Source organism: Psittacula echo (assembly GCF_963264785.1).
Source record: "Psittacula echo genome assembly, chromosome: 4".
In the NCBI taxonomy this organism is placed as follows: domain Eukaryota; kingdom Metazoa; phylum Chordata; class Aves; order Psittaciformes; family Psittacidae; genus Psittacula; species Psittacula echo.
Genome location: NC_137738.1, coordinates 89,150,184 through 89,158,041, shown reverse-complemented (window position 1 = coordinate 89,158,041; position 7,858 = coordinate 89,150,184).

Genomic DNA, 7,858 nt, shown 5'->3' with positions numbered 1-7,858 from the left:
AATGGTTAGGGCTGAAGATGACCTTAAGATCATCTAGTTCCTTCCTCCCTGACGTGGGCAGGGACATGTCACACTAGACCATGTCGCCAAAGGCTCTGCCCAACCTGGCCTTGAACACTGCCAGGGATGGAGCAGCCACAACTTCCTTGGGCAACCTGTTCCAGTGCCTCACCACCTTCACAATAAAGAACATCATAATATTTAACTTGAACTTCCCCCATTTAAGTTTAAACCCCTTGTCTTATTGCTACAGTCCTTGATGAAAAATCCCCTCTGGCATTCTTATAGACCCCCTTTCAGATACTGGAAGACTGCTATGAGGTGTCCATGCAGCCTTCTCCAGGCTGAACAGCCCCAACTTTCTCAGCCTGTCTTCATACGGGAGGTGCTCCAGTCCCCTGATCATCCTTGTGGCCCTCCTCTGGACTTGCTCCAATAGTTCCATGTCCTTCTTATGTTGACGACACTAGAACTGAACACTGTACTCCAAGTGGGTTCTCATGAGAGCAGAGTAGAGGGGCAGGATCACCTCCTTGGACCTGCGGGTCATGCTTCTTTTGATAAGGCCCAAGATACGGTTGGCCCTGACCCAGGTGTAGGACCTTGCACTTCTCTTTGTTGAATTTCCTGAGGTTGGCATCAGCCCTCTTCACAAGTGTGTCGAGGTCCCTCTGGATGGCATCCCTTCCCTCCGGAATATCAACCAAACCACACAGCTTGGTGTCATCAGCAAACTTGCTGAGGGCGCACTCAATCCCACTGTCCATGTCACCAACAAAGATGTTGAACAAGACCGGTCCCAACACTGATTCCTAAGGGACACCACTCATTACTGCTCTCCAACTGGACATTGAGCCATTGACCACAACTCTTTGCGTGTGGCCATCCAGCCAATTCTTTATCCATTGTGTGATCCATCTATCAAATTGATGTCTCTCCAGTTTAGAGGCAAGGATGTGAGGTGGGCTGATGCCAACCTTATGAAGTTTAACCATGCCAAGTGCAAGGTCCTACACCTGGGTTGGAGCAATTCCAGGCACGGCTACAGGTTGGGCAGAGAAGAGATTCAGAGCAGCCCTGCAGAGAAGGACTTGGGGGTGTTGGTCAATGAGAAAATGAACATGAGCCAGCTTCAGTGTGCGCTCGCAGCCCAGAAAGCCAACTGTATCCTGGGCTGCATCAAAAGGAGTGTGACCAGCAGGTCCAAGGAGGTGATTCTGCCCCTCGACTCTGCTCTCGTGAGACCTCACTTGGAATATTGTGTGCAGTTCTGGTGTCCTCAACATAAAAAGAACATGGAACTGTTGGAAGAAGTCCAGAGGAGGGCCACGAGGATGATCAGGGGACTGGGGCACCTCCAATATGAAGACAGGCTGAGAAAGTTGGGGCTGTCAACTTTCTCTTCTCAGCCTGGAGAAGAGAAGGCTGTGTGGAGACCTCATAGCAGCCTTCCAGTATCTGAAGGGAGCCTACAAGGATGCTGGGGATGGACTATTCATCAGGGACTGTAGTGACAGGACAAGGGGTAACGGGTTCAAACTTAAACAGGGGAAGTTTAGATTGGATATAAGAAATAATTTTTTTACTGTGAGGGTGGTGAGGCACTGGAATGGGTTGCCCAGGGAGGTTGTGAATGCTCCATCCCTGGCGGTTTTCAAGGCCAGGTTGGACGAAGCCTTGGGTGGCATGGTTTAGTGTGAGGTGTCCCTGCCCATGGCAGGGGTGTTGGAACTGGATGATCTTAAAGTCCTTTCCAACCCTAACTATTCTATGATTCTATGATTCTATTCTATGATTCTATGTCGTGCAGGACAGTGTTGAATGCTTTGCACAAGTCCAGGTAGATGACGCCAACTGCTCTGCCTCTATCCATTAGTTCTGTAGCCTCACCATAGAAGGCCACCAAATGGGTCAGGAATGATTTGCCCTTAGTGAAACCATGTTGGCTGTCACCGACCACCTCATTATTTTTAGATAAGACAGGTAACGTTTCAGAAAATCTCATCTCCCTTTTGAGGATCACATGTAAAATTTTGTGCTTTTATTTTACCTATTTATTAGTAAAATTCTGGATTTTTCTTGCTCAGTTTTCATTCATAATGTCCTTCAGTAGCTCCCATGAGAAAGTCAACAATACATTTTTGCACTACACATATTATATAATTGGAGTGAGACTCTTCACTAGGGACTGTAGTGATAGGACAAGGGGTAACGGGTTAAAACTTTAACAGGAGAAGTTTAGAATGGATATAAGGAAGAAGTTCTTTACTGTAAGGGTGGTGAGGCACTGGAATGGGTTGCTCAAGGAAGTTGTGAATGCTCCATCCCTAGCAGTGTTCAAGGCCAGGTTGGACAGAGCCTTGGGTGGCATGGTTTAGTGTGAGGTGTCCCTGCCCATGGCAGGGGGGTTGGAACTAGATGATCTTAAGGTCCTTTCCAATGCTAACTATTCTATGATTCTATGATTCTATGATAATGTTATTTCTGATATTAGTTCCCAGTACCAGAATTTTACTGCTAATGCATGACTAAATTTTTTTGTAGTATTAAAATACATTTGTATACAGTCCAAAGCTACAGGACAAAAGAATTAAATATGACAGTGATCCTGATAAGCAGGCAAATCACTGTATATCAGATATAAAGAATATATCTATATTATAAATGTAAGCTTATAATTTTGTCACCTCATGTCCAGTAAAATGGATCACTGTGACCAGGAAACAAGTGCATCCCACTAAACCTGGATCAGTACACCAGTAGGCTAGTATGATGCAGAGTAAAAAAAGCATCACATTCTCTGCATTAGTGGTGAGCTTATCAGCGGTAGCTGAAGTAGTTAATGCTTATTCCCCGCGCCTGTTTCCTGCACACATTAGTATTTCTTCTGATAAATCCTTTTGCCAAAGGATATGAGCCAACTCCTCTGGCCTCATAAGACTATTTTTCCATTGTTGTGATCAACTGACCCTTCTCTGTGTCAGTGGATTTAACCCTTCTTGAACTTTGTTTGACTTAATGCTTCTTGAGCCTACTTTGCCCAGTATCCCAAGCAATGCCTTCACAAATAACATTACATCTCTCTGTTGCTATTGACCAAAATACTTTGCATATCTTTCGTAATGTCCTCATATTACATTTTTCTTGCCCATTCACTGATGGCTCTTAGACCTGTGATCAACTGTTCCATTTTGATTAAGTTTCTTAATACAGCAAAAAGAAAAAATCATCATTAATCTCTAACCTTGCCTTTCTATTTAGTCCATCACATCATCAAATCTTTTTACGTACAATATATTAGTTCTATGCTGATCAATCTTCCCTTCTTTATCCATTTATGTTTTTTTATTTAACATCAGTAATAAAATTATTTGCCTCAGTAGTACCAAAAAGACAAAAATTATAGCAGAAAGCATATTCACAAATAACTTTGAGCTATCTTCAATATCTTTGAGCACTTCAAGATAGAGAAAAGTTTTACTTCCACCATAAAGGAAGGGATAATGTGGTATGGGTCATGTGTAACCAATTACTCATTTCGCACTTTTGGTGGAGAAAACCAGATCTAAGTCTAGAGCAAAAATTTTCATTGCAGTACTTTTTTCAATGGGGGCATTGATCTCTGAACAGAACATTTAGCCTTGGCAGCAGTAGATTGGTTTTCTTAACTATCTCTCATGAACTGTTAGGAATAATTTGTGGATTCTCCAGGGTTTACTGACTGTATACTGAAAATCACTCCCTTGCAAATCACTTCCAAAGAGCATGATCATCCAATTGCCTGTGGAAAGGATTGACATAGAAGAATAAAAAGCTGCAAAACAAGTACACTGAGTCAGTAAAAGGCAAAAGAAACAGGACAAAGTCAGGCCACCAAACATGTAGACATATAAAATGGAGAAAGTAACAAAAAAGGTAGGAACACTTGTGCTGAGATAACACAACTATTCAAGAAGAAAAAGGCTGCTTGATACAGCAGAGCTGGAGGATGCAGGCATGCACAGTGGAAGTTGCTCAGAAGCCTTTTTTTTTTTTATGAGATTCCTGAATTAGCCCTTGCCCTTATTCCTTGGTTTCTTAGTTTTGTATTAGGGTCTGGGCTCTGCCAAATCTGAAAGTGTAGATCCTATGGCTACATGATTTAGGATGCTAATAAGAGAAGCTTCAATCTTAAATTAGCATCCAATGTATCCTGCTTAAAATAAGAAATTCTTAACACTGAAAAGTCAAACAATACTTCACTGAAAACAAACCAAACCAAAATTCTGTCTCCTACTGCACACCAAACATTAGAGCCATACACTTCCCATTGGGTTTTATAAAGTATGCTGCCTCTCAAAATCCCTGGCCATGCCCCAGAGCCCTCAGGCTCTGCCCAGATGGATGTCCAAGATGTCTGAGCACACTCATATTTAATCAGATCAACGTTAACACCTCCACCAACAGGAATATTTAAGCCTAGGTAGAAGTCAGGTCTCAACTCTAATATAGAATCATAGAATCATAGAATAGTTAGGGTTGGAAAGGACCTTAAGATCAGGTCTATTTCCAACCCCCTGCCATGGGCAGGGACACCTTACACTAGACCATGTCACCCAAGGCTCTGTCCAACTTGGCCTTGAACACCGCTGGGGATGGAGCATTCACAACTTCCTTGGGCAACCCGTTCCAGTGCCTCACCACCCTTACAGTAAAGAACTTCTTCCTTATATCCAATCTAAACTTCCCCTGTTTAAGTTTTAACCCGTTACCCCTTGTCCTATCACTACAGTCCCTAGTGAAGAATCCCTCTATGGCATCCTTATAGACCCCCTTCAGATACTGGAAGGCTGCTATGAGGTCTTCACGCAGCCTTCTCTTCTCCAGGCTGAACAGCCCCAACTTTCTCAGCCTATCTTCATATGCACCAAATGTCACTTACCTTACAAGTATATATTGAACCAGTAGCAAAATGGCATATCATAATTTCAGTATCATTTGTGAGATCATTATGAACAACACACTTTCAGAATTTTAGTTTGTAATTTTTGGAGGGACACCAGAATTAAAATGACACAACCGTTAATTCTTCATTTAAGACTTTCTTTTTCATCTTTCTTTATGTTTTCCCTGCCTTTTTTTCTCCAAGGCACCAGCGTTTTAGGTTGTAGATTTAAAAACCAGAATGTTAGAAGGTGCTTCCATGATTCTGATTCGGAGAAATCTCCAGGAACTCGCCAACAAAGTTTTAAGTTGACAAGCAGGTATTCTTTATTGCGGCACCAGGAGACACAGGGGATCACTCCTCCAAGTGTGTCTCTGCCAGGCATCAACCAGGCTGTGATTATATTGTCCTTAAACATACATATTCATTAGATTACGTACATTACATCATACTTTTTAGAGAATGCCTCCTGTATGCATACAAAAATGGGGTAGCGGGCTTTCGGACTCTGGGTGGTTATTTCTTCATCACTTTGTTTTAGGATCATTGTCATATCAGTAACCACCAGGTGGTTCTGGCAAAGCTTATCTTAGTAATTTCCTTTTCTGTATAGCTGCTAACAAAGCCTAACGTTCTTGAGGTTACTTATTTACAACCCTATTCTTCCATCAACCCCTTTCTTCAATCCACCCTATTCTTCAATCAACCCCATTCTTCAATTCCTAATTCTGTGTTCTATCTTTGAGTCGCAGTGTTAGTTTTGTTTGATTGTTATAAATTTGTGTTATTAAAAAAGTACTGAGGAATCCAGTGGTACAAGCAAAAAGTTTGCTCCTTCATGCGAACACTGGGGCCTGAAGCAGTTGGTGTTAAAGAGGGTTGTAGCATAGAGCTACACACATCTAGCTGGTCACATCTAGGAGAGGGTTCAAAGAACCTCCTGAGATCAAGTGGCCTAAGTAAGGGCTAGGTCAGTGACTCAGAAAGTCATTGGTTAACTTGGGAGTAAGGATATGTGTGAAAGGAGCACATGGGAACATCTGTTTTATTTCTCTTCTAGCTGCTCTGAGCATTCCCTGTTTAAAAATTAAACTCTTATCTTTGTTCAAAACCTATCTTTTTGTGTGTTTAAAATCCTTTTGGTCTTCTTTGAAGAGCTTACTGTGAAGAGAACACCTAGGCAGATCCTCTTCAAAAACAGCTCTGGGCCTTGTCCTACTCATATTTTGAAGTCCTGCTCATTAAGTCAGAGTTTCTCTTGACTTCAGTGAAATTTTGAGGGAGTGCATTCGAAAAATTTAAAACAGATCATTTAATAGACAAATATTAACAATAACAGGTAGCATTTATATTTTACCTTTTATCTATGGATTAGTTTGTGACCAGCATTTAAATATGCCTATCAGATTCCTTAGGAAATAGTGGATAGAGTCGAATTACAGCTTGAAAAATCAAGTTTTAACCAGGATTTTCAAACTGCTGCATGTAAGAACAAATTTTCCAGCATGCTGAGCACCTCTATTCAGACAGCTTCTGATTGTGTGTAGACAAGATGCACTATGGGATGGTTTGCATGAGGCCTCTCTACAGATAAGATCACATCATGTGCAATTCTAGCAGCCTCACCTGAATCAGCATGTCCAATTAGAGGTGCAACCTTTGCCATGAATATTTCTATTACTTCTTGCTTATTTACACATCTAGTCTGAAAAAGAATCTCTTCTTATCCCAGTCAGTTCAAACCAGTTTATAATCACACACAGTCACATAAGTTATGACTACAAAACCTTAGCAGTTCAGCTGATGATGCAGAATCTGTTTTGAGTCATACTGCAATTTTGCTCCTTATTTTAAATATTATCCATCAGCACTCCAACAGTAAATACAATTGCTTAAAAAGAAGATTACTTCTTTCTTCCTTCTGGAATTAATTATTCTTCCAGTCTGTGTACTCCAGACCTGCCTACTAGGACAGAAATCCAGCTAAAATTATTTTCAGAAATTGTTCTCACATGTGTCGTGAAAACCACAGATGATGCAAAGGAGAAAGAGTGGGATAACAGGAAGGGGACAAAATTTTTTTAGGGAAAGGAATTAAGTAGGATATAAGTAAAGAGGTGAGAATAAGGAAAATTTACACCTGACAAATAAATTTCTCCTGAACAGGCTTGAAGTAGTTCAATTTGCTGCTATTGATGTTGACATGCTGGTTTCCTGGGTGGAGTAACAAAAGTAGTAACCTTTTGTGATAGTAATACTGTGACCTTTTCTTTTTGCAGTTTACTGAAAGTGTTAGTGAAATGTGAGCTAAAAGATAAAGTTCTTTCTTGATCAAAGAGGCGTACCACAGAAAGGCTCTCCTGTTCCATCTTTTCTTAGGAAGCATGAAGTTTTGAGGGATCAGAATTTTTAATCTAAAATTATAGATTAAATTTTAACTCTAAAAATGTTTCTGGGTACATATACATGAGAGGTGAATAGGTATCATGCCATGTGTAATCAGAAAAACTGGAATGTCTCTTTTAACAGTAAGGTTTAGATACTACACATATTGCTGAGGTGAGTAGCTTGAGAGAGGATACCTTCAACACCAGAGCATGGGGGAAACTCAGCATCCAGGAGCCTCAACTCAGAGTGGAAAGAGCCACCAAGGGAGCCTCCAGTCCTCGACAGGACTTGCCCAGGAGCCGGCAGCTCAGCTGACGCGAGCAGCTGACTCACAGGGGGCGGAGCCACGAGGAGCGGCACCAGCTCTGACTGGTTAAAAACCTGCCCCTGGGAGCGCGAGTGATTAGGAGCATGGTGCGGTAGTTTGTGTGGGGAGGCGAGCGGGATGGTGAGCACTCGCCTTATGACCAGGGCCCGATCTGGGAGCTCTGCTCTGGCTGCCCGGGCAGTGGCCAGCGTAGGCACCCAGACAGAGCCGATGAGAGG